Below are 25,796 nucleotides of genomic sequence, written 5' to 3'. Positions count from 1 at the left end.
TTACCGTGGCCCACAAAGCTCCTCATGACCTGGCTTCTGCCTCTCTCTCCAACCTCATGTTGTGCTTCTGTCTCTGTCTCTCACTATGATCCAGTTGCACTGGTTTTCTTTCAGTCCTCACCCCTCCATCCTTCCTCCTGCCCAGGACTGCACATGTTACCCCCGTCTGCCTAGAACAACTCTGTCTCCCCACCCTCCTCCATCCTTCACCCGACTGATGCCTGTTCAACAGCCTTCAGATATCAAGTCTGTGTTGGTTTTCTATTGCTGTGTAAACAAATTGCCACCAACTTAGTAGCTTAAAGCAACACGTGTCTATTGTCTCACACTTGTGTAAATCAGAAGTCTAGATGGGTTCAAACTCTGCTCCAGGTTTTACAAGACGTAAATCAAGATGTCAGCAGAGCTGTACTCCTTTATGGAGGTTCTGGGGAGAATCCATTTTCAGGCTCATTCAGGTTGTTGGCAGAATTCATTTCCAAGTGGTCGTAGGAGTTAGGTCTCTGTTTCCTTGCTTGCTACTGGCCAGGAGTCATGCCCAGCTTCCAGAGGCCACCCACATTTATTGCATCATGGCCCCCTCCATCTTTAAGCCAGCTGAGCCCATGCATATTCTCTATCCCTGCCACTATGGCCACTTTGTTCGTGAGCCCATTAGGCGATGACAGGGATGGCTGGGGAAAGAGGCTGACTGGTATCCACAGAACAAGTCATCCTATCCACTTGATTATTAAAATCCTCTTCTGTTGAAGTCACTCTTTAGCGATCCTTGACATAGGACAAAAGTATCTTCACGTGTTTTGCCCATTAAGAGAGGTCTAGCCACACACCTCTTTCCCAAATTTCTTTGTCACCAATTTTCTAATCATGTTCCTTCCAAATCCCTGATGATCCAGCCAAACCACTGGATACAGTCCATGAATAGGTGCATAATCGCACATCTGGCCATTTCTCCTTCTAAGCAAAGTGGACAAACAGGTATACCGCTTGGAGTTCTGCCCACTGAGAGGATTTCTCTTCCCTGCTGTCCATCAGGGATGTCCTAGAAAGAGGCTGTAGTGCTGCAGCTGTCCACTTTTGGGTGGTGGGTGCCTGCTTATCGTGCAGAACCATCTGTAAACCAAGCCTGAGTCTTGTCTTCCTCTGTTAACTGATTGTAGGGAACATCGCATGAGACCATAGGTATAGGCTGGAAGAGAGAAGGCATTGTAGTAGAAGTGAGATCCATGGGTTTTTGGGCCACTTTTTAATGTAACTTACTTGTACCATCAGGGCCCACTCCCAACTGATCACATATACACCACTTCCATTTGGTGATGGAGTGCTGCTGTGCACGCCCAGCTTGTGGCTTGGTGGGTCAGATAACACCCCGTTCATGATGGGCAGCTTAGGTTGCATGGTAACTTGGGGGCCCATAGTTAACCATTCAGTCTCTACTAAGGCCCAGCAGTAGGCCAAGAGCTATTTCTCAAAAGGAGAGTAGTTATCTGTGGATAATGGCAGGGCCTTGCTCCAAAATCCTAAAGGCCTGCACAATGATTCATCTAAAGTTGCCTGACAAAGACTCCAAAATTCATCCCTATTTGAACTGACACCTCAAGCCCCATTGGATCTGCTGGGTCATATGGCCCAAGCAGCAGAGCAGCTTGAACAGCAGCCTGGACCTGTTGCAGAACCTTCTTTTGTTATAAGCCCTACTCAAAAATAGCAGCTTTTCGAGTCACTTGGTAAGTGGGCCAAAGTAACCCAAATGAGGGATATGTTGCCTCCAAAATCCAAAGAGACCTGCTAGACATTACACTTCTTTCTTAATTGTAGGAGGGGCCAGATACAACAACTTATTTTTCACCTTAGAAAGGATATCTTGACATGCCACACACCACTGGACTTCTATAAATTTCACTGATGTGGAAGTCCCCTGAATTCTAGTCTGATTTATTTCCCACCTTCTGATGTGCAAATGTCTTAACAATAAGTCTAGACAAGTTGCTACTTCTCACTCTTTAGGTCCAACCAGCATAATCTCATCAGTGCAATGGACCAGTGTGATATCTTGTGGAAAGGAAAGTTGATCAAGATCTCTGGGAACTAAATTATGACATACAGCTGGATATTGGATATACTCCTGAAGTAGGGCAGTGAAGGTGTGTTGCTGGCCTTGCCAGCTGAAAACAAACTGCTTCTGGTGGGCCTTATGGACAGGTATGGAGAAAAAGGCATTTGCCAGACCAATAGCTGCATATCAGGTTGCAGAGGATGTTTTAATTGGCTCAAGCAATGAAACCACATCTGCTACAGCAGCTGAAGTTGGAGTCACCTTCTGGTTCAGCTTATTATAATCCATTGTCATTATCCAAGATCCATCTGTCTTCTGCACAGGCCAGACAGGTGAGCTGAATAAAGATTTGGTGGGAATCACCAACCCTGCATCTTTCAAAGCCTTGGTAGTGGCACTAATCTCTGAAGTTCCTCCACAGATGTTACATTGCTTTTGGTTTACTATTTTCCTAGGTAAATGCAGTCCTAATGGCTTCAATTTGGATTTTTCTACCCTAATAGCCCTCGCTCCACAAGTTAGGGAACCAGTGTGGGGATTCCGCCAGCTGCTAAGTATGTCTATTCCAATTATGCATTCTGGAACTAGGGAAATAACCACAGGATGGGTTTGGGAACCCACTAGACTCACCCTAAGATGGACCTGAGCTAAAACTCCATTGATCACCTGACTTCTATAAGCCCCTACTCTGACTGGAGAGCCACAGTGACATTTTGGGTCTCCTGGAACTAGTGTCAATTCAGAGCCAGTGTCTAATAATCTCCAAAAGATCTGATTATCTACTTTTTCCCAATACACAGTTACCCTGGAAAAAGTCCATAGGTCCCTTTGGGGAAGGGTAGGAGAAAGATTAAGATTAAGTTTGGTAGTATATCAGTGTCCTTCCTCAAGGGAACGTGGCCTCCGCTTCATTCAAGGGGTTCCAGGTCTGTAAACTGGCTCAAGTCTGGGAATTGATTGAGGGGCTATGACTCTGTTTTATGATTCAGGTTAGACTTTTGTTAACTTGACCTAGAACTTTTCTTCTTATAGAGATCAAATAAGAATTTAGTAGGCTTCCTATCTATTTCACTTCTAGGAACGTTTTGATAAATTAGCCAGTGTCATAGGTCTATGCGAGTTAGACTATTCTGATTGCTGCTTTGACTCTGCTGTCCATTACAGTAATTTTTCCCACTTTGCCCTTTGGCAGCTGAGTGCCACCACTTGGCCCCTGACCCCCTAGAATCCAATTATTTTCATGGCATTTAGGGTTCTCAATTCAGTGACTGTGGTTACCACTGTAAGATCTGGCTTACAGAGAAGAACAATCACAGAGCTCTTCAACAATGCCCGAGTTCCCCTCACAAATTTATTCCTCACAGTACTGGTGAAAAGTATGTTTTCTGGACCCTCCCAGCATAGGTAAATCTTAAATGACAGATCCACTCTAACATTCCAGTGAATCCCCTCCTCTACATTAAACCAAATGTTGTTTGGCATTTCCAATTTGCCCAACAATGGGCCACCTTTTAGTCCACGTTTTAGCCTACCAGCCAAACAAATTGTTAGAGCCCTTTCTAACTCCCCAAGCTGCAACATTAAATGCAGAATCTCTTCTTAGTGAGCCCATGTCAATTAATTCGGCCTGATCCAACTTTATGTTCCACCCTTATACCATAGTCTTAGTCTCCATCCCCACACATGTTCTCTGGATTTCTGTCTGTATAAATTAGAAAACTCAGGTAGTCTTTTTGGAGTGTAAGATATCTCCTCATGGTCACACATTGTACCTCACCCTTAGGGGCCTGCTGGGATTTGAGTCTACTTACAGATCTAGAAGGAAAGAGGGGTGGCGGGTGGGTCCTGAGGAGAATCTGCATTGCTTTGCATGACAAATGCCTCAGTGGAGGCCATTAAGCTTTCCTCAGGTAGTGCAGGTGGAGGTGGAAAGTTCCATACCACTGTGGGTAGAGATGGCATTTCTGCTGGGGTTGAGGAGGCCACTGCTGCTGAGGGGTAGGGAGATCTCTTTCCCTGGTAAAAAAAGGCTCATCAGAACTTAGGGGCTCCATGCCTCCAGCTTCATCAAGAGCTTTCCACACATTCTTATCCCAAATTTTAGGATCCCATTCTTTCCCGATCAATGTCCTCACTTTAACAGTAGACACCCTGGGAGGCTGAGAGTTCAACTTGCGCTATAATTCAGACAGTCAAAAGATGAAGCTCTGCATTTGATTTTCAGCAATTTCAACTCTGCAGCCACGGGAGATGAGGGTCTCCTTCAGAGAGAAGGAGCTTTTAGGTCATTTTAGGTCATAGAAACTTTTAGGTCATTTATGCAGCACTTGAGCTGGGAATTCAAATCCCTGAACTCATCCTTTTCTTTCACCACTTTGTTCAGGGACATTAAGAGCAACAAACCAACATTATTATACTTGTTAGTTTTCCAAAAATGTTTGGAAATATTATATGGAGAGTCATGATCCTTGCTTCTTCTGAGTGCTTAATTAGGAGTATCCAGTGGTGATATTTTGCATATCTCTATTGCCAGATCACACTATGGACGATCAGTGTTCTCTCTACTACTGGAAATAGAGTCATTAGCATCTTTAAATCTAACCAGATTAGAAAATCAATTCTAGAAACCCCAGAACCAATTCAGAACTCATCCTTAATCTTCTGTCCCACCAGAACCACTCTCAGTACCAAATCCCGTCTAAGACCATTTTGACAACAGAATTATGTGGTAGTTTCTTCATTAACTCTAGTTTTGAAAAATATTATTTTTATCACTTTCCTTGTTCATATGACGTGACTTACCAACTTTTGCTCTTACTCTCTTTTTCTTTTCCTAAAAAGCATTGAAACAACAGGTGCTTGATTTTCCATTCCAATTCAATTATTTCTTATTTTTCTCTTTTCCAAAAATAATAACGCCGGTGTGTACTTTAAATATCTTCCTCTTGGACTCATCCTCCTCTTTTTCTACACTAGATATTCTTCTTGGTGTAAAGCATTCTGATGTTATTTGTCACAGGCATGATCTTACCTATTTTTCTTTTATCCCTTAAAGTGCCTGGTCCAATGATTTAATGACATCATTAAGTGTTCTAAGATAATTGTTGTGATTTTTTAATTCTGAAAGGAATAACATTCAATAATGTTTATAAACGATTTTCCCCAAATACAATACCCTGGAAAGCAGAACAGCCTTCACAAAGTCATGGAAGATCTGTTCAGTTAAAAGAAAAATGAAAGAAAAAGAAAGAAAGCTAGAAAAACTTGAAGAACATATAACTCATATTGCCCAAAACCTCAATACCTTCTACTTCACTTACCAGAGCAAATGGAAGCTAGTGTTAGATCAGATTCATGGTTATCTATTTATTTCAATTAGCTTAGGACAATAATCTAAATTCACCTGGTGCTAGAGTAGATTCAATTCATTCTTTCCTTCATTCATTCTACAACTATTTGCTGTTGATTTCTCTATGCATAACACTATGCAAGATGCTGTGGAGGATACAAGGAAATTTAATGCAAGGCTAATCCCCGTTAATGTTCTAAAAAAAGCATTGAATGCCCTTGTGGAAACAAGAGACACATTAATTTAATTAAAGTTTGTCAGGCCTATGGTGATTCACGCTTCAGAGGACCTAGTTCTCTAAGTCCAGATTATGTGATACTCTTATGAAGCATTAGTTGCTGAGATACCAAAAAAAAAAAAAAAACAAAACAACCCACACAAATGTCAGATGAGCGCAAAATGGTACTTGTAGAATTCATTATATCCCTGCTCCCAAAATTCACCACTTCGAATTTGAAGAGCACGCTTTGGCCACCCAGCAAATGTTTGAATTATTTTTGTTGAATGTTGCTCAAACCTCCAAAGAGCACACTATATTCATTTATTCCTTCAACGAACAAATTTTTATTGAGTTCTTACCATGTGTCACACACTGTCTTTGGTGTTGGGGATATAGCAATGAAGAAAAGTGACAAACATTCCCGTTCTTCTGGAGCTTACCTTCTTGCAGGGGAATATAAACAATAAATCATATAGATAAATGAACAAGGAAAATCTCAGGGATGTGGCATATAGTTATGGGAAAATTTGGCATGCTCCTTCTCTGGCTAGGTGACTAAAGGTGTGAAGCCCACATATAAGCTATTTATTTGTCCCATCACCCTAGAAAAAAGGAGCAGGGAACTAACAATGGTTTCCTTTTCCTCACTTTCCTCTGCATCTTTACTGTTAACAGACTCTATTCGCAATACCCAACCCTCCTATTTGAGGGATGTTATCATAGCTTCAAAGATTCATCAAAACATAGGCTATTTTCCACAGATTCCACCAATTAGATTGTACTGAGATTGTATCATTAATATCTAAATCTTGCCAGCTCTGCCAGATCCCACTTATTTGACTATATAACCAATATAGTCTTTGACAGATACCTCATATTCTTCTGAAAATTCCCATGAATGCTGACAATTGATGACAAATTAGTCCTAGTTGTCAGTGACCACATCAGTTAGCAGAGCTTAGAATCCACAGATGCAGGCCCCAAATAGGTCCACCACAGTCTCCTCTGAGACCGGAACTGTATTTTAATCACCATCATCACTACTTCCCCCTAGATATTGGTGGGACTGGAAATCGACTATGTCTGATTTTGGTGATGCTGAAACACAATGTGGCACCCTGACGCTGAAGATCCATATCACCCTTGTTGCAAAATGAGAACACTCTCTCCATTATTAAGTTCAGTTAGAGAGGTTGCCCACAGCAAAGTTCCACTCCCCTAGGGCACACATATTCTGTTGGGGTGGTATCCTGAATCATTCCTCTTTGCTAAAGGCAGGCTCTTTTTTGGGATCTGCCCAACATTATAGATTCCTTATTCTTTTATTCAAGATCTCTCTGGGAATCTGTTTTATTTCTTCCTGCAATACGGTCTCGATTAGGGTCATTCTGGTCCATGAGACCACCCAGAAGGTGGACACAAGTTGAACTATTTTCTTTTGGTAGGCTCTTCAGCCCCAGTAATGAAAAGTTGTTGGGTTTTGGCTACCTAGCATCTTGATTTTCTTATGGAGAATTATCTCTTTCCTATGATCTGCTGTCCTGGTGTACCTTTGCCCAAAGAGTGGGCACACAACCCAAGCTAAGCCAATTGGAGTCTCCCAAGAATATTAATCTTGATAAGAAATACCTAAGGGTAGGAAAATGGCTGAAACTCAGTTATTTCAGTGTGCTCACCCTGACAATACTATTGAGTTGTTCCTGATTCCTACTCTTGAAGCTGCTTATTTGTTCTATTTTCTGAAAGCTTGGTTCTCCACTGATACTATGAGTTACTTTATATCATTTCAGTAGGTTCATTTTCTACTTAAATTAGCCAGAATTGGTTTCTGTTGCTTGCAGCCAAGGAACCCTAACCAATAGAGTCTGAACATAAATTAGTTAATGTAAATAAATATAGGGCAGAAAGAGTATCTTCTAATTCCACTCACCAGAAGCATTAGAGCCCCAATGTCTTCCCAGTCAAAATACCTTACTGCCAAATGTCGAAGACTGAATGCCCCTTAAAGGTGTTGTAATTCATACCCCTCATTTCATAGATAAATTAAGGCCTACAGAAAGGAAGATACTTACCAAAGATTGGTTATCCAATTTATAAACATTAAGTGTCTATTGGGCACAGGCATTGATGTAAGTACTGAGGGCATAGAAGTTAAAAATTCAAACCTAGCCCATTGACAGATGAATGGATAAACAAAATGTGATATTATTTTGGAATACTAGTCAGCCTTAAAAAGGAATGAAATGCTGACACCTGCTACAACATGGATAAACCTTGTAGATATGTTGAGTGAAATAAACCAAACACAAAAAGACAATTATTGTATGATTCCACTTCTATGAGTACTTAGAATAGTCAAATTTATAGAGAGCAGAATAGTGGTCCCTAGGGGCTCGGGGGAGAAAGAAGTAGGGAATTATTATTAAGGAGTGTAGAGTTTCAATCTGGGATGATGGCAGAGTTCTAGAGATGGATAGTGGTGATATTTGCACAACTGTGTGAATATACTGAATGCCACTGAACTGTACACTTAGAAATAGTTAAAATAGTAAATTTTATGTATTTATTTTACCACAATACAATAGTGAAAGAAAGAAAAGAAAAATAAGACACAAGTATTGTCCTTAGGGAGCTCAAAGTCTTCTATGGAATATAAGCCGTGTATGTAAACGATTGATAACTTATGGTTGAAAGTGTTAAGTACCAGAGAACAGACATTAAAGTGTCCTGGGTGGGAAAGTTTTAGTAGGATGTGTCAATTGAACTGCCTGTGGAAGGATGAGTTGGAAATGGAGGGAAGGATAATATAGGGAAAATGTATAAGCAAAAGCATGTCCTAGGGATAGAGCAAGGTTTGTGTGGGAGAAGGACGAGTAATCCCATTGGGTTGTCATCAAAGAGTCATAAAGCAGAGTAGTAGGGAATGGTTGGAAAAGTAGATTGAGGTCAAATAAAGGAAGGTTTTGAATACGAGCCTAACGAGTATAGTGAATGAAGAAAATCAAGAGACACGGAAGTTTCTGAAACACAGAAGTGAACTAGCACAATGAAGTTGCAAATAAAGAGAAAGGAATCAATACCAGAGATTTTGAGAAGTTAGAACTGAGAAGATCTGAATGTGAAGGCCAAGGGAGATAGAGGAATGAAAGGTGATTCTGGGTAACTGAAAGGGTAGTGCCATTCAAAGAGAGAGCAAACACAGGAGGATGAACACTTGCTAGGGAAAAGATGTTGAATTAATTTGGGGATGTTCTGCATTTTAGGTACTGGTGAGGCATCCAGTGACGAGGGGCTAGAGCATGGCAAAGAGGACGGCGGTAGAGATTTTGGAACCATTCTCCTGCAAATAATATTGAAGGAATGAGGTTGGCTAGCTTATCCACAGACGAGAAAGACTGTGGGCAGAGCCTCTCAGAACTCATTCGTCTAGGAAGAGGGGGGAAGGAAAGAGCCAGAGAAAGAGAGGGGGCATACAACCAGAAGTGACGCAGCCCAAACTTTGCTTTTGTATTGTACTCTCCAGGGTATACTGCTGCCAGGGTAGTCTTACCAAAATACAAATACAATCATGCCATTTTCCTGCTTAAAATGTTTTAATGCAATCTTTGTAAAGATGTAGTCTGTAGAAAACATGCATCAGAATCACCTGGGGTGTTGTTTACAAAGGCAGATTTCGAGGCCCACTCTAGAGATTGTAAATTATATTCTTGAGGAATCTTTATTTTTTAGAGAGTGGATAAAAAAAGAAAAGCTCATAAAGAAGACTGAGGAAGAGTAGTAAAAGAGAAGTAAGAGTGCGGTGTTAAGAGACCGTTGTTTCTCAAAGTGTGGTCTGACTTCATCAGGATCACCTGAAGGACGAGTTAAGGCATAGATTCCTGAGCTCCAGCCCAGACCTGCCAAATCACACTCTCTGGAGGTGGGGTCTAGGAAACGTGCATTTTCAACGGTGATTCCGGTTTGAGAGCCACTGGCTTCGGCACCCCAGGCAGCCTCAAAATCAGATGCAATGAGATCTGTACTGGAAAGGAGTGAGCAGGATGTAGGTGCAGTATGGGGCCTAAGAGGTCGGGATGGAAAGGGAACCAAGGTCCATATCCAAAAGTCGCTAGGAGAGGCCAAGATACAAACTGAGGAGATAGCACAAATAATCAGAGGTGAGGATCAGAAAGTAGGAGAAACAGCCAAGGCATCTCTCATCCCATGGCCATTTAAAACAGACCATTGGCTGCCCTATGGTTGTTGCTCTGAGGCCTCTTAAAAACATTGCCCAGCAACCAAAATAAGGTCTCATCTAATTCAAGATTCTCTGATGATTGAATCCTTATATTTCCATTGATGATAATGTTTTTTATTTTGTTCACAGCATATGATGAGCACTTAAAGTGTTAAAAGAGCAGTATGGGGCACTGGTTATGATTCTAAGTTTAGAAAGTATAAGATAGGGGCCGGCCCATGGCTTAGTGATTGAGTGCGCGCACTCCGCTGCTGGCGGCCCGGGTTTGGATCCTGGGCGCGCACCAAAGCACCGCTTGTCCACCCATGCTGAGGTGGCGTCCCACATACAGCAACTAGAAGGATGTGCAACTATGACATAGTTGGGGAGAGAGAGGGAAAAAAAAGGAGGAGGATTGGCAATAGATTTTAGCCCAGGGCAGGTCTTCCTCAGCAAAAAGAGGAGGATTGGCATGGCTGTTAGCTCAGGGCTGATCTCCCTCACAAAAAAAAAAAAAAAAGAAAGTATAAGACAAATCTAAGAACAATCATTTAAAGTGAGTCAGCCTCTAGTATAAGATCTGATGAGAGAAAGGAAGTTGGGGTGCAAGAGGGGTGTGAGGGCAGGCATCCGTAGAAAGAAATACATTAAACATAGAGTGTTCTTCGTGAACATGTTCAGTCTCAACCGGGCATCTCCTGATTACAAAGCCCCATGTGACATTTCCTTCAAAGCCTAAACAAGCACATGGGGCACAGTGTTTCAGTAAATGTTAGTGTCCCAGGGCCTGTGGAATTGTTGGCAACACAGCAACAGGATGTGAGGGAGCCAGAGGATTAGGTGGAGAGGAGGCTAGGAAAACAACGGGAGGGTTAGCAACTCCCCCCGATGCTGCTGGATAGGAAATGCCACGGCCACTTCCACCCAGCTTTTTATTTTTGACAAGTAAAGGCTCCGTCTTCCTATATCTCTGAAGCATTATGCAGTCAGGAGGGGCTAAATACCTCCCACCAAGAGACGTAGTGACTGTGTTCCATGGCAAGTGCGGCAGAGGGATGGCAAGGACATTTTTCTTCCATTGCTCAGGAAGTGTGTTGAAGGCAGAAGTTGAATAAAGAAACAACCTTCACAACAGAGAATGGAACAGAAGTTTTCCTGGACTCCTGCTGGTTCCTCATCCTGCTATCCTTGTCAGTGCCCAGCACTGGCTACATAAATCAAGGATGGAGAACTTTTTCTTCTGATCATTGACTTATAGGGGGAAAAAAAATTCAAGGTCACATAAGTAAAGAGCAATTTTTTTCTCCCCCAAGATGAACAAATACAGAATTTTCTATCCATCTGGTTTTTAAATTAAAAGGTTACATTACACATGCATATTATCTTTTTTTTAAACCTTGGCCTAGGTTATAGCCAATTAATGGAGGATGGGCAAAGAAGGATGGAGGGAACAGAGAAGATGATACTAGAACAGGATTGTGTGAGAAAGAAAAAGAGACGGATATTTATGTGGTAACAAAGGTGTGGGGTGAAAAGATAGGGATGGAGGCTGCTGGGAAAGATGGTGGAGGGACTCCCTGATGTCTTGGTGTGGAAACTGGCCTTTGAAAAGTTGATGAGCAATTTAGCAGTTTAAAACATCTAGCAACTTGAAACTCTATTTTCTGCATTATAAGATCACATTTCTTCCTTTATCTTCAAGTTTCAAAATCGATTTTTAAAAGAAAACTTTGTTTTCTTACAGGATCTGAAAGGCTTTGCATGTGTGAAAAAGAATGTGTTGGCTGTTTCTTTTGAAACCTTGGAGGTGTTTTAAATTTACTAGCCAGGCCTCCAAAGTCTTGTTATGCTGAAAATAAATTGCCTGGTTACCTTATTAGCCCTCTTCTCTATTTTCATTTCTTTATTTGCTTGTTTTGTTTTCTTTTCTAGTTGGACACTTGTGGAGAAACAGTGTGACACAAAGATGAACTAAAACTCAGTGTAATTACATTTAAGACCAAGTACGCATTTTTCATGACTGGTTTCCATGAATTGAAAATCATCATTCTGATAAGACCTCACTAGATCAGATGACATTTATGGAACACTGAATAGTCTAGAGACTGGTTAGCGTCTCCTTGGTACCACATCTGTCATTTAGGTCACTGCTCTATTAGTGGCACCTGTCGGTGTAGCATATGTTTCTGTAGTTCAGCTCTCCCCAGGGTTACAGAATTGAGAAGCAAATTTAAAAGATGCAATGCAATCAAATATTCCTCTTTTTCTTTGTGTTTTTTAAAACCATCTACAAAAAAATACCAATAAGGCCGCTATCTTTAGAAGATGAATATATATAAAAATGTAAGCATGAATTTTAAGATACAAAATACAAATTAGGTAAAAATTGTTACTTTTCCTTCAGTGTCAAATATTGCACTAATTCTACCCTGGCTTCCCTTTCCTGGCTAAGCAACAGCCTCTTTAATATCACCTTGGTCTTAAACTCAGGACAGCCTCAGAGTCCTGCCACTGTTCATCCAAACTCTAGTGTTCCTATTTACACAGAGAAACAACCCTGCCAGCTCGTGGAGCATCAAAACCTTGTAAACGCATATTTTGTCTCATTTAGGGTGTCATTCCTTAAAATACCAGCTTACTGTATTTTTCCATAGGTCTACTGTGTACCTATTTAGGGTCTTCTGATTTCATCCTGCCATAATATTCCCTCGTAACTCCACTCAATATCCAGAGTTACAGGAATTTTTAGAGAAAGAGCTGGTTTACTGATCTGCACTACATGAAAAATTTAAAACTGATCTCTGTTACCAGAAATAATATAAGTCTTAAAAGAGTTTATCCTTTTTATTTTATTTTGGAGACTATTAAAATTACTTCAACAGCAAAATATTTTAAACCATAGTTTCTAATTAATATCTTCACAAGGGCATATATCATTCTGTCTATTGGTACTTGACCCACTGGTTGGATGGAATTAAGTTAAAACTTGGATTTAATATTTGTGTTACAATTTTTGCTCATTATTTCATCTTTCACTCCTTTACCTTTATTCTACTGTTCATTAACAATATACATTACTATGACAACCTCGGTGACCCATCTAAGGAGTTAGAATAAACATTCACAATAACCTGTCCTTGGATCCTCTCAGTGATATCTGATGAACCTATGCAGACAGGAATTCTTTCTCAGTACTAATGTCAGTTTCTACTTTGAAGAGAGTCAATATTTGCAGAGAACAAATGTTTTGTTTAGCCTGAAACTTAGTGTGAGCATCATAAATGCGTGTCCTTTAAAGAGAATTTCCAAGTTTAGGAGCAAGAACGTTATTTTCATTTCAAATCAAGACATGAGGGGGAATCCCTTTCTGATGTCCTACCTCAAACCCATCCTACCCCACCCCATCCCACTCTTCAACTAAGAATGAGACTTCAAATAAGCATGTAAGAATACATCCCCCAAGAAGGATAGAATAATTTGCTGCTTCCCTGAGTTTCCATCTTTGTGAAGAAGAGATAAGGAAGAATTAGCCCCTTTTCAATTTGTTGTTGTTGTTGTTAATAGACATGTAGCTGCCTACATTCCCCTGCATTTTTTGAGTTGCAGATGCTCTGAAATGGAATCCGAATTTTTTTCTTTCTCTTTAACTGACCTAAAAGGTCTTATCCCAAAGTAGTGGCTGTTCTTTCCATTAAATCTTTGCAAAACCTAGTTGTCAGAAGAAGGAGGAGGAAGAGGATAAGGAGGGAGGAGGGGGAGCAGGAGGAGAAATCTATCATTTATTGATTTATGTATCTGAAAATCTAGGAAAATGGTTAATTGTCACTTGTTTTTTGTAAACAGAATTAACTGATGCTTAGCTTTTGTGTATGCATTTTGTTCTTTTTACTTTTGTCTTTAAATTTCTGAAAAAAACTACTGTAACAAAAACTGGTGTTATTTGGTACTACCAACTACATAGTGAAGAGGGGGGAGTGGGGATTCATAGAGGAAAGAGATGAGAATCTACATGTAGTGAATGCCTGCTGTGAACCAGCCACACTTCTAGCCACTTTTAAAAACAACTTTATTGAAATACAATTGACACAAATTGACACACAATAAACAAAATGAAAGTGTACATTTTGATACCTTTTGGCGTATGAATACACCCACGATACCATCTCCACAATCAGGATAATATTCATTATCATTCACTCCCAAAAGTTTCTTCATGAGCCTTTGTAATCCCTCCCTCCCACCTCCCCTCTTCTGCTCCAGGCAATCACTCTTCTGCTGTCTGTCACTATCAATTAGTTTGCATTTCCTATAATTTCATACAAATGGAATCATACTGTATGCACTTTCATTTGTCTAGCTTCTTTTACTCAGTATAATTATTTTGAGATTATCTAAGTTGTTGCATGTATCAATAGTTAATCCTTTTCTATTGCTGAGTAGTTTTCCACCACCATTTGTTTATCCATTCACCTGGTGATGGAGAGTTTCCAGGTTTAGGATACACAAATAAAGCTGCTATGAACATTCTCATTCAAGTCTTTGTGTAGAAATACACTTTCACTTCTCTTGGGTAAATACCTAGGAGTGGAGTGGCTGGATCATATGACAAGTTCAAATTTGATGTTTTAAATAAATTTCAAAAAATTTTCCAAAGTGGTTGTACTGTTTTAAATTCCCACAAGCAGTATGTAAGAGTCCCAGTTCTTCCAAATGCTCACCAATATTTGATATGGTCAACTTTTTTAATTTCAGTGAACATGAAGTGGTATCTTGTGGTTTTCATTTGCATTTCCCTAATGACCAATGAGATTGGTCATCTTTTCATATACTTGTTTGCCATGTGCATATTTTCTTTGATGAAGTATCTGTTCAAATATTTTTACCATTTTTATTGGGTTTTTTTGTTTTATTATTTAGTTTTGAGAGTTCTTTTCTATATTTCTAACATTCAGAAATTTCCACCATTCTCTGCATTGCCCTAGTTCCTTTAAGTGGAGAATGGAGTTAGAGACCAAGGTCTAGGCTCAGCTTTTTAAAAATTTCCAATATTTATTACCTTGCAAATCATTCTGGATTCAAGTCTTTTATTTGGATACAAGGCTTTCATATGGGTTGCAAATATTTTCTTCTAGTCTATGGCTTATTTTTTCATTCTCTTCACAGCGTCTTTCAAAAGCAGACTATTTTGTGTTTGATGAAGTGCAATTTACCAATATTTTTACAGATTGTTTTTTGGGGATTGTATCTAAGAAATCCTTGACTACTTAAAATTTTTTACCTTTTTATTTGGAAATACTTTCAAACATACAGAAATGTTGCAAAAGTAGGAGAGTGTAAAGTATACGTGTATATCCTTTACCTAGCTTAACATCTTGTTAACATTTTACCTCATTTGCTTTATAATTCACTTCTTTCTCTCTCTCTCTCCCCTATCTCTTTTCCTGAACCACTTGAAGGTAAGTTACATATATTACATTCCTTTACCCCTAAGTACTTCAGTGTATGCTTCTATAGGGAACTTATTGACTTCATGAATTTACACTGATATACTACTTTTTAAAAAATTTTTTTTTGAGGAAGATTGGCCTTCTGCTAACATCTGTTGCCAATCTTCCTCTGTTTTTTTATTGATGTTTTAATAGTTTTTAACATTGTGAAATTTGGGGTTGTACATTTTTGCTTGTCCATCACCATATATATGTCTCCCTTCACCCCTTGTGCCCACCCCCTACCCCCATAGCCCCTGGTAACCACAGTACAGTTTTCTCTGTCCATGTGTTGGTTTATATTCCACATATGAGTGAGATCATACAGTGTTTGTCTTTCTCCTTCTGGCTTACTTCACTTAACATAGTACCCTCCAGGCCCATCCATGTTGTTGCAAATGGGACGATTTTGTCTTTTTTTATGGCTGAATAGTATTCCATTGTATATATATATACCACATTTTCTTCATCCAATCGTCAGTCGAGGGACACTTAGGTTGCTTCCACTTCTTGGCTATGGTGAATAATGCTGCAATAAACAGAAGGGTGCATAAGCCTCTTTGGATTGTTGATTTCAGGTTCTTTGGATAGACTCCTAGTAGTGGGATGGCTGGGTCATAGGGCATCTCTATTTTTAATTCTTTGAGGAATCTCCATACCATTTTCCATAGAGGCTGCACCAGTTTGCGTTCCCACCAGCTATGTATGAGGGTTCCTGTTTCTCCACATCCTCTCCAACATTTGTTGTTTTTTGTCTTGGTGATTATAGCCATTCTAACGGGCATGAGGTGATATCTTAGTGTTGTTTTGATTTGCATTTCCCTGATGATTAATGATGTTGAACATCTTTTCATGTGCCTATTGGCCATCTGTATATCTTCTTTGGAGAAATGTCTGTTCGTTTCCTCTGCCCATTTTTTGATCGGGTTGTTTGTTTTTTTTGTTGTTCAGTTGTGTGAGTTCTTTACATATTATGGAGATCAACCCTTTGTCAGATGTATGCTTTGCAAATATTCTCTCCCAGCTGGTGGGTTGTCTGTTCATCTTGATTCTGGTTTTATTTGTCTTATAGAAGCTCTTTAATCTGATAAAGTCCCACTTGTTTATTTTTTCCTTAGATTCCCTAGTCTGGGTAGGCATGTCATCCGAAAAGATTTCCTTATGACCAATGTCAAATAGTGTGTTGCCTATATTTTCTTCTATGAGTTTTATAGTTTCAGGTCTCACCTTCAGGTCTTTGATCCATTTTGAGTTAATTTTCGTGAATGGCGATAGCAGGTGGTCCACTTTCATTCTTTTGCATGTGGCTGTCCAGTTTTCCCAACACCATTTATTGAAGAGACTTTCCTTTCTCCATTGTATGTTCTTAGCTCCTTTGTCAAAAATTAGCTGTCCGTATATGTGTGGTTTTATTTCTGGGCTTTCAATTCTGTTCCATTGATCTGTGTGTCTGTTTTTGTACCAGTACCATGCTGTTTTGATTACTATTGCTTTGTGGTGTGTTTTGAAGTCAGGGATTATGATGCCTCCTGCTTTGTTCTTTTTTCTTAGGATTGCTTTAGCTATTCGGGGTCTTTTGTTGCCCCATATAAATTTTAGTATTCTTGTTTCTATTTCCGTGATGAATGTCATTGGGATTCTGATTGGGATTGCATTGAATCTGTAGATTGCTTTAGGTAATATAGACATTTTAACTATGTTTATTCTTCCAATCCACGTGCATGGGATATCTTTTCATTTCTTTATGTCATCATCGATTTCTTTCAATAATGTCTTGTAGTTCTCATTGTATAGGTCATTCACCTCCTTGGTAAGATTTATTCCTGGGTATTTTATTCTTTTTGATGAACTTGTAAATGGTATTATCTTTTTGAGCTCTCTTTCTGTTAGTTCATTATTAGCATACAGAAATGCAACTGATTTTTGTGGATTGATTTTGTACCCTGCAACTTTGCTGTAGTTGTTGATTATTTCTAATAGTTTTCCAATGGATTCTTTAGGGTTTTCTATGTATAAAATCATGTCATCTGCAAATAGTGAGAGTTTCACTTCTTCGTTACCTATTTGGATCCCTTTTATTCCTTTTTCTTGCCTAATTGCTCTGGCCAAAACCTCCAGTACTATGTTGCACAGTAGTGGTGAGAGTGGGCAGCCCTGCCTCGTTCCTGTTCTCAGAGGAATGGCTTTCAGTCTTTCCCCGTTGAGTATGATGTTGGCTGTGCGTTTGTCATAAATAGCCTTTATTATGTTGAGGTACTTTCCTTCTATTCCCATTTTGTTGAGAGTTTTTATCATAAATGGATTTTGTATCTTGTCAAATGCCTTCTCTGCATCTATTGAGATGACCATGTGGTTTTTATTCTTTGTTTTGTTGATGTGATGTATCACGATGATTGATTTGTGGATGTTGAACCATCCCTGCGTCCCTGGTATAAATCCCACTTGATTATGGTGTCTGATCTTTTTAATGTATCGCTGTATTCCGTTTGGCAGTATTTTGTTGGGAATTTTTGCATCTATGTTCATCAGCGATATTGGCCTGTAATTTTCTGTCTTTGTATTGTCTTTGTCTGGCTTTGGTATCAGGGTGATGTTGGCCTCGTAGAATGATTTAGGAAGTGTTTCATCTTCTTCTATTTTTTGGAATAGTTTTATAAGGACGGGTATTAAATCTTCTATGAATGTTTGATAAAATTCACTGGGGAAGCCATCTGGTCCTGGACTTTTATTTTTTGGGAGGTTTTTGATTACTATTTCAATCTCTTTACTTGTGATTGGTCTATTCAGATTCTCCATTTCTTCTTGGTTCAGTTTTGGGAGGTTGTATGAGTCTAAGAATTTATCCATTTCTTCTAGATTGTCCAATTTGTTGGCATATAATTTCTCATAGTATTCTCTTATAATCCTCTGCTGATATACTACTTTTATCTAATCTACTATCCTTATATCCATATTGTACTTCTTTCAGTTTACCTAATAATATTTATAGCATTTCTCTCCCTCCAGTACAGAATTTAGTCTATGATTAGGTATACCATTTAGTTGTCATGTTTCTTTAGCCTCCTTTAGTCTAGAACCTTCCACAAACTTTCTTCAATTTTTTATGTCATTTTCAACGTTTCTTTTTGGGGGATTTGTCTGATTCATGATTGGATTCAAGCTGTGTATTGTAGGCTGGAATACTACATAGGTGTTGTGATCTTCTCAGAGCGTCACGTTGAAGGCACACAATGTTCATCTGTCCATAATTACTGATGTTAATGCTGATCACCTGGCCAAATTGTTGTCCAGTTTCTCTGCTGTATAATTACTGTTTTTCCCCTTGCAACTAATAAGCAGTCTGAATGACGGCACTTTAATTCCATGCAAATACCCTACTTCTCGCCAAAATTTTCACCTAGATTTAACATCCAATGATTTTCATTTTATCCAATCTTTATTATGATGCTTACAAATTACTAACTTTTCCACCCCAACACCTCCTCCAAATTTACCTGTCAGCATTTAGCATTCAACTGTAGGCAAGAGCTTTTCCTTCTCTCTATTTATTATTGGTATAATCTCATGATTTTCTACTTTTTCCACAATGGTCTATAATTATTGCTTAATTATCTTGATGCTCAAATTGTCCCAGATTTGATCAGTGGGAGCTCCTCCAAGCTAGCTCTTGTGTCCTTGTGACATGCCTCCATTATTTTTTGAGCGCTTCATTACATTCTGATATGACAAGATGTCCCAGGCTCATCTTGTACCTTCCCTGTCCTAGCCCTGGAATCAGCCATTTCCCTGTGTTGCCCTTGTTCCTTTAGGTGGAGAATGATGTTAGAGACCAAGGTCTTGGCTCAGATTTTTAAAAATTTCCAGTATTTATTATCTTGCAAATCTTTAGTTTATAGATGCTAAGTCTAAAATAGCTGTTTGGAGAGTTACTAGCTTAATATGATTGTATAGTTTTTACCACAAACTATATTTGAAACATATATTTTTAAAAATAATTCCATTGGTCTCACTTGACTGCAATGTGATCTGCACACAGAATCTGAGAAAGCAGAGCTACAAGAACCCTTTGTGGTCAGCTACTCCCTCACCTCCTTTTATAGATGAAGAATCTGAGGTAAGAGTGTTATCTAAGATCATAAAATCAGCCAAGAGCACATATCCTCTGATTTCTGTCCAGTGCTATTTTCATGATACTATGCCACTTGCTACATTTTCCTTCACGAGAAAACTCATACTAATACAATGTTTTTTAGATCAAAATACTTGAATAAAGAAAATCCCTGCGAATTCTAAAGTTCTGCAAAGGCTATAAGCATAGTTAATAGCTACACACTTTGGTTCTAGTCTGCGTGTAGCTATCCACCAAGCGGTCAGCATTGAGCACAATTTTTTAATAACTTTATTAATGATTTCAAAGAGGAGGGCAGCTATTCATCAGCTTTGCAGCCTATCGAAAACATAAGTCCAGAGCCACAATTTTAATTAGCTAAGCCCCACAGCAACCTGTCAATTGCTTTTGCCTCCGTTTAACAGACAAGGTTATAGAAGCTCAGGGAGCTTAAGAAACTTGTTCAAGATCAACATATGAAATGACAGTAAATAGTATTTAATGGGAAACCTGGTGTCTCTAGATCCTTGTCCCTGTAACTGGCTCCCTGCTGTTCACCTCTGTAACATGAGGGTGGGCCACATAGACCATCGCTTGAAATGACTGCATATGTTGGCTCTGGGAGAAGCAGCAGGCCTGGAGAAATTAAAAACTGCCCTGAGTTACTGCCTTTGTCTGAGGCTGGCAGAGAGCCTAAAACAAAGGGGTTATTAAGTGCTGCCGCGTTAGCTTAGGGAATGGGAAGCACAAGCCTGTGGAGTCTCCTTTGCTGGAGGTGTTTGGGATAGCTTACATAACCCCCTCTCTGGAGTTACCTAAGTGAAATTTACTTGGAATCAGGGATTAGTCTACACAATGGTTCTTCTAAACTTTGGATCACAGAGCTCTTGGAGGGTGGTGGCTGGGATGGTGTTAGAGATGTCGCCTAGAATTATATGCCCAATAAATGTTCTCTGCAGATTGAATAAATAATACATTTCTCACATAACTATACTCCTATTCTTTAAACTATAGATGTTGTGATTGATACAACAATTGTTTCTGAATTCATATTAGATTTTTTTTGGTCATTGGGCATTTTCTCATTCAACAGGTAGCAAAAGTTCAAAATTCTGTTAATGGAGGATCCACAACTTTTCTTATGCTCATACTCTAAAAGGCCAGTGTTCTCTGGACTATACGATCACTCAAGTTTCCTTATGCAAAAGAACATTTTCTCACTCAGAAATACATTTCTGGATAGTTTTACAGAATTCACTTCCACCCCTGAAATAGCAAATAAATTGTTCAGGGATCTTCAGGTCCACAAAGATAAAGCAAATTAGAGAGAGTTCTGAAAAGTGCAATGGCATGGTTAAATAAGAGACAGATTACAGAGACTACTTATAAAGAAAATTGAAGTGGACATGAATTTGAATAAGCATCAGCAGGGGAATAAATAAGGAGGCGATGATAGCACCAAGATTACCTGGGAGATGTAAGTGCCAAGAATACAAAAGTATTATTTTGCTGCATTTGAGCTAGAAGTAGGCTATCTGGGATTAAAGTAAGGAAAGCAGGAAGTTTGCATTTCCCACAGGTACTTCCTATTTCACAGCGATCATGACACAATGAAATTCAAAATAGAAAAGCAAAGAAAAAATCCATTGTGCATTCAGTATTTGGAAAGGGGGCCATGGAAAAATTGTGGACGTCAAAGAAAAAAACTGAAAGAAGAGATTATAAATTTAATAATTTACAGGATATCTGAAGACTATTTTAAAACAACTTATTGGAAGCTCAGAATAAATGTTTGCCAGAGTTCAAAATTATTACAAGCTTGGAAAAGAAAGTCCCATATGGCTTGATGGGTCATGAGAGACTGCCAATGTTTTTTAATTGTGGTAAAAAACTACATAACAACATTTACCAACTTAACCATTTTTAAGTGTACAGTTCTGTACTGTTAAGTATATTCACATGGTTGTGAAACAGATCTCCAGAACTTTTTCATTTTGCAATTCTGAAACTCTATACCCATTAAACAACAGCTCCCCTTTTCCCCATCCCCATAGCCCCCGGCAACCACCATTCTCCTTTCTCTTTCTATTCTTTTGACTACTTTCGATACTTCATGTAAGTAGATTCATACAGTATTTGTCTTTTTGTGACGGGCTAATTTCATTTAGCATAATGTCCTCAAGGTTCATCCATGTTGTCACATGTGACAGGATTTCCTTCCTTTGTAAGGCTGCATACTATTTCATTGTATGTATAGACCACATTTTGTTTATTCACCCATGGATGAACATTTGGGCTGCTTCCACTCAGCTATTGTAAATAGAGCTTGTCAATGTTTTTTACTTGTGTTTTTCATCTGTGGCTTAATCCATTTATATAAACATGTATAATGTTTGCTATTCCTTGTGAACTCAAGGGATAGAAGACTACCTGCTCAAAACTGGTCTCTTCCCCTCTTAAGCAAACAAGCCAAAAAAAAAAAAAATCCCACCGCTAAGAGCCAAAAGAAAGAAAGAAACAAACAAAAAGAACCCTGAATGTTTGAGTGTTCTATCACTAAACAACAGTAGATCCACTGGGTAATTGTTAAACTATAGGGTCTTAAAGTTATGCTTTGTCTTGAAAAGAGAGGGGACTTTATGCTCAAATATCACAGATTTTAAAATAAAAATTATTTGCAAATTCTTTATCTATTATATAACTCTTTTATCAAAATAGTGGGATAATACAGCCTACATAAAATTCAGGTCATTTTGGCAATTACCTTCTTCTAAAACAGTGGTTCCCAAGCCTGGTCAAGTATCAGAATCTCCTACAGACCTTAAAAATCTGTATTCTTGATTCCCATCCACCACTACCACATCAAAAACTCCAGGGTTGGGAACCACTGCTTTAATTTGACCCACAGGTTCTGACTAGAATGGATCATGTAAGTCATCAAGTCAACCTCTTTTGTTATCTTGGAGTCTAAAGCCCTTCTAAGAAACCTCTGGCTTCTTCTTTATCAGCTATGGACATAGCTATTTTATTTCACTGTGACTTTAATGCATTTCTGAGGCTTCTACCCTGTCAGCACTCTGGGCTTCCCCTTCCACACCCACTGCCTTTTGCTCTCCACAGCCACCCTTGACTTGTGTTACTACCCTCTATACAATGTCCTCTGTTCCCTTCTCTGGATCAGAGCCTCTGTGATTTTCAAGGTGGCAATTAGTCAAAGTGTTAAATTATTCATTGAAATTTGCTAATAGATTGCCCCTCTGCTCACAAGTGACATGTTCTTTTCGCAGAGGCTTCCAATGACCATGTCTTCTAGAGTCTCTCTCTCTCTCCCTCTCTCTCTCTTTCTTTCTCTTTCTCTCTGTTTCTCAAAATCAGTACAATTTGTGTTGCCTCATCTGGGAAATATATCCTAGACTAGATGAGAAAGGGAGGGAGAGAAAAATTTAATATCTTTCTCATTATGCTTTAAATAATCAAATCCTTGGCCTACACCCACCCATACCCAGCTACAGATGTTCTCTAAATTGTCACATGTTTGTCATTTCTCCCCCCTCCCCTAAATGTTCCCAAACTAACAGGACATTAAATGAGAAAATGCCTCTCCATAAAATTTGCTTATTTTACTATTTGTCTCCCTCAACATAGCATCCTTCTCATCATCTGTAATGTGCAATCAATCGCATACACACGGGAAGGTTGTTCATTGGTCATTTACATGATTAAAGAATGGAGAAAATGAGACACTTCAAAGAATAGAGGTGTTTTAATAACTTGCAATTTGAATCTCTTCTCACTATCTACCCCCTACTAACATAATATAGCAAATATCACTACCTTCACCCTCTCTCTGAAAGGACATTTCAGATTTCCCCCTATGCGATACAGTATTTTATTTAGTAAGGATGATAGAAATGGGCCCGGCCATTAAGCCCGATGGGAATCCCTATTCTGGCTGAAACAAGAAGATCACCATGGATACATCTTTGCTCCAATGGATGATTAGCAACAGCTGTTGAGCCAATCTTGGGAGCCCTCTCAGGCTGCTTATTATACAAATTGCATTAGATAAAACCGTAAATGCCACATCTCACTTAGTGTCCTAAGACTTAGACATCTTTCAGTAGCTTTACCTAAAAGCAGAGTAGTCAACAGTTCCCAGAATCTCCCATACCTATCTGAAATTCCCTGATCTTCAGTGACTGTCCTTACTATCAATTACTGTCCTTACTATCAATTAGATGGATGGAATTCCTCTGTAATCGATCTCCACCCAAAAGTTCACCCCGAGCCCTGAGCTTAGCAGGTGGGGGAGAGAAGGAAGGGGGGGAACCACCTTCAGAGGGCAGCTTAGAGTCCTTGCTCCTTTGATATTATATGACACAAATACACGGCTTCGGCCAAATACACATTGAGCCTTAGAAGAATACCAGACTTGCTCTAGGACGTGTTGTGTCCCAACTGCTTTCGAAAATTGTGGTGGATCTTGTAGAATCTGAGCCGAATTGACAACCAGCAAAAAAAGCAAAAGGCCTTGATGTCCTGTAGGAGTTTGGTATGCAATGAATTAGGTCTGCATACCATTCACAGGGAGCTTCCGCCCCAGGCTGCTTTGTTTGCAGACCTCGCCCCTAGTGCTTGAGCTCTGCTACAAGTGCGCGTGCGCGCGCGTCTTCTGTTCATACGGAGCAAAGTGGTGCCAGGAAGTGAAAGCGATGGAGTTCATCTCAGAAATACCCGAGTAAGATTCTACTTCTGAGTAACCATTGACCCTTAACTATCTACAGAGCCTGGCCTCAGACTTGAAGCCAAGATGGAGTCTGGGTTCCTTGCTATAAAATCAGAGAAGGACAAGAAAACCCAATTTTCTCATAAGTAGTGTCCCCATGAAAGGCCTTTCTTGAGAGCTTCACTGCATAATATAAGTGTACCTTAAAAGAAATCTTCCCGGATAACTCTCTACCTGTGTACCTTTGTACTAGGCACTGAAACTTCATTTAAAAAGTTTCAGGGATATGGAGATACATGATGGGGCAGTGTTTGTGGAGATAGCAAAAGAGTAGAAAAGTAATAAAGTTATAAACCAACAAATCTATAAAAGAAAATGTCAAGGAAGAAAACACATTAGCAGGGAAATCAAGAACACTCCTATTTTCTCTATAAACAATGCAATCAGAGTCTTCTCCAAGTGAATATACCAGTGCTGACAAACCTGTGAGTTTCAAGAGCTCCTAAAGAGAAAATTAACACAACAGTTGAAAAAGATATTCAACGAAGCCAATCTGTTATATGAAAAGTTTAGCAGATCGTCAATCCAATTATTGAATAATTGATGAACATCAACTCAAAGCTTTAGGCTGTAACAACTAGAGCAAATAAAACTATGTATGGAGATAGGATTAGCATCAAAAGGAATTTCCCAGGTTAAAAGTGGGAGAAGGAGCTCTAAGATTCAAGTTTAAAAACCCATAATCATAAACAAAGGAAGAGTTGTGTATATTTCTTGATGAGAAAAACAAACAGAAAAAAACATATATGCACTCTAAGAGCAAACCGGTGAGCACAAACCTTGCAACTGGGAGGAAGAGAAGTCCCAATGAGAGTAAACACCTGCTGAGTAGGGGCTTTATCATCAAAGTTCAATGCACACCCAAGGGATATTTTAACAAGGGTTTTAAAAACAAGGATCAAAGACAAAATCTGAAAGGAAGCAAAGCATAGAGAATTCTTACAAAACCAAAATAAGCATATTGCTCTATTTCAAGATATAGCATAAGAGACATCAAGAAAAGGACAGGACAGGAGACGAAAGACGTAACACAAGTCCTAGTTACTGGATTATGTTGAAGACAATTAGACACTGTGTTGACAAAACACGAAGGTGACATTTTATCTGTAAAGTTTCCCACAATGGGATTCTATAAAGCTCCCAACACCACCTGCTTTATGGATGTGTGACTTGTGCAGTCACACAGGGCTTCACACTTAGAAGGTCCCTGCACTTGGTTTAACGGTCTCCTCCTTCTGTCTTGAAATTCTTAATAATTTTTGAACAAGGGATCTCACATTCTTATTTTGCAGTGGGCCCCACAAATTGTGTAGCTAGTTCTGGCTAAGAAGCTCATATCCAAGGAATGTTTGAGGACGAGAAAAAGAGAAGCAAAGGAGAAAAACATGGCCTGATAAGAACAAAACTAGTAGAAAGTTGCCATTACTTCTACGTTCTAGTTTCTGTAACAGTTCTCGAAACTACTGGTCCATGTATTAGAAAAGACATCCCAGATGAAAGACCTTATTCTGAGATTTCCTCATTCCTGTTAGGAATTTTTTTTTTTAAGGTGCATCTGCCTTTTTTTTGTGTGTG

General features: G+C 39.2%; 1 pseudogene; it reads right to left on the bottom strand.

The window, feature by feature from the left end:
- The window catches only part of LOC131400368 (uncharacterized), a 380,884-nt pseudogene extending 366,880 nt beyond the window's left edge, over positions 1–14,004 (bottom strand).
- Between the last annotated feature and the right edge of the window lie 11,792 nt (positions 14,005–25,796).

This window comes from Diceros bicornis, chromosome X, assembly GCF_020826845.1.
Source record: "Diceros bicornis minor isolate mBicDic1 chromosome X, mDicBic1.mat.cur, whole genome shotgun sequence".
In the NCBI taxonomy this organism is placed as follows: Eukaryota; Metazoa; Chordata; class Mammalia; order Perissodactyla; family Rhinocerotidae; genus Diceros; species Diceros bicornis.
The sequence above is the reverse complement of the archived record's forward strand: the minus strand, read 5'-3'. Positions and strand labels throughout refer to the sequence as shown.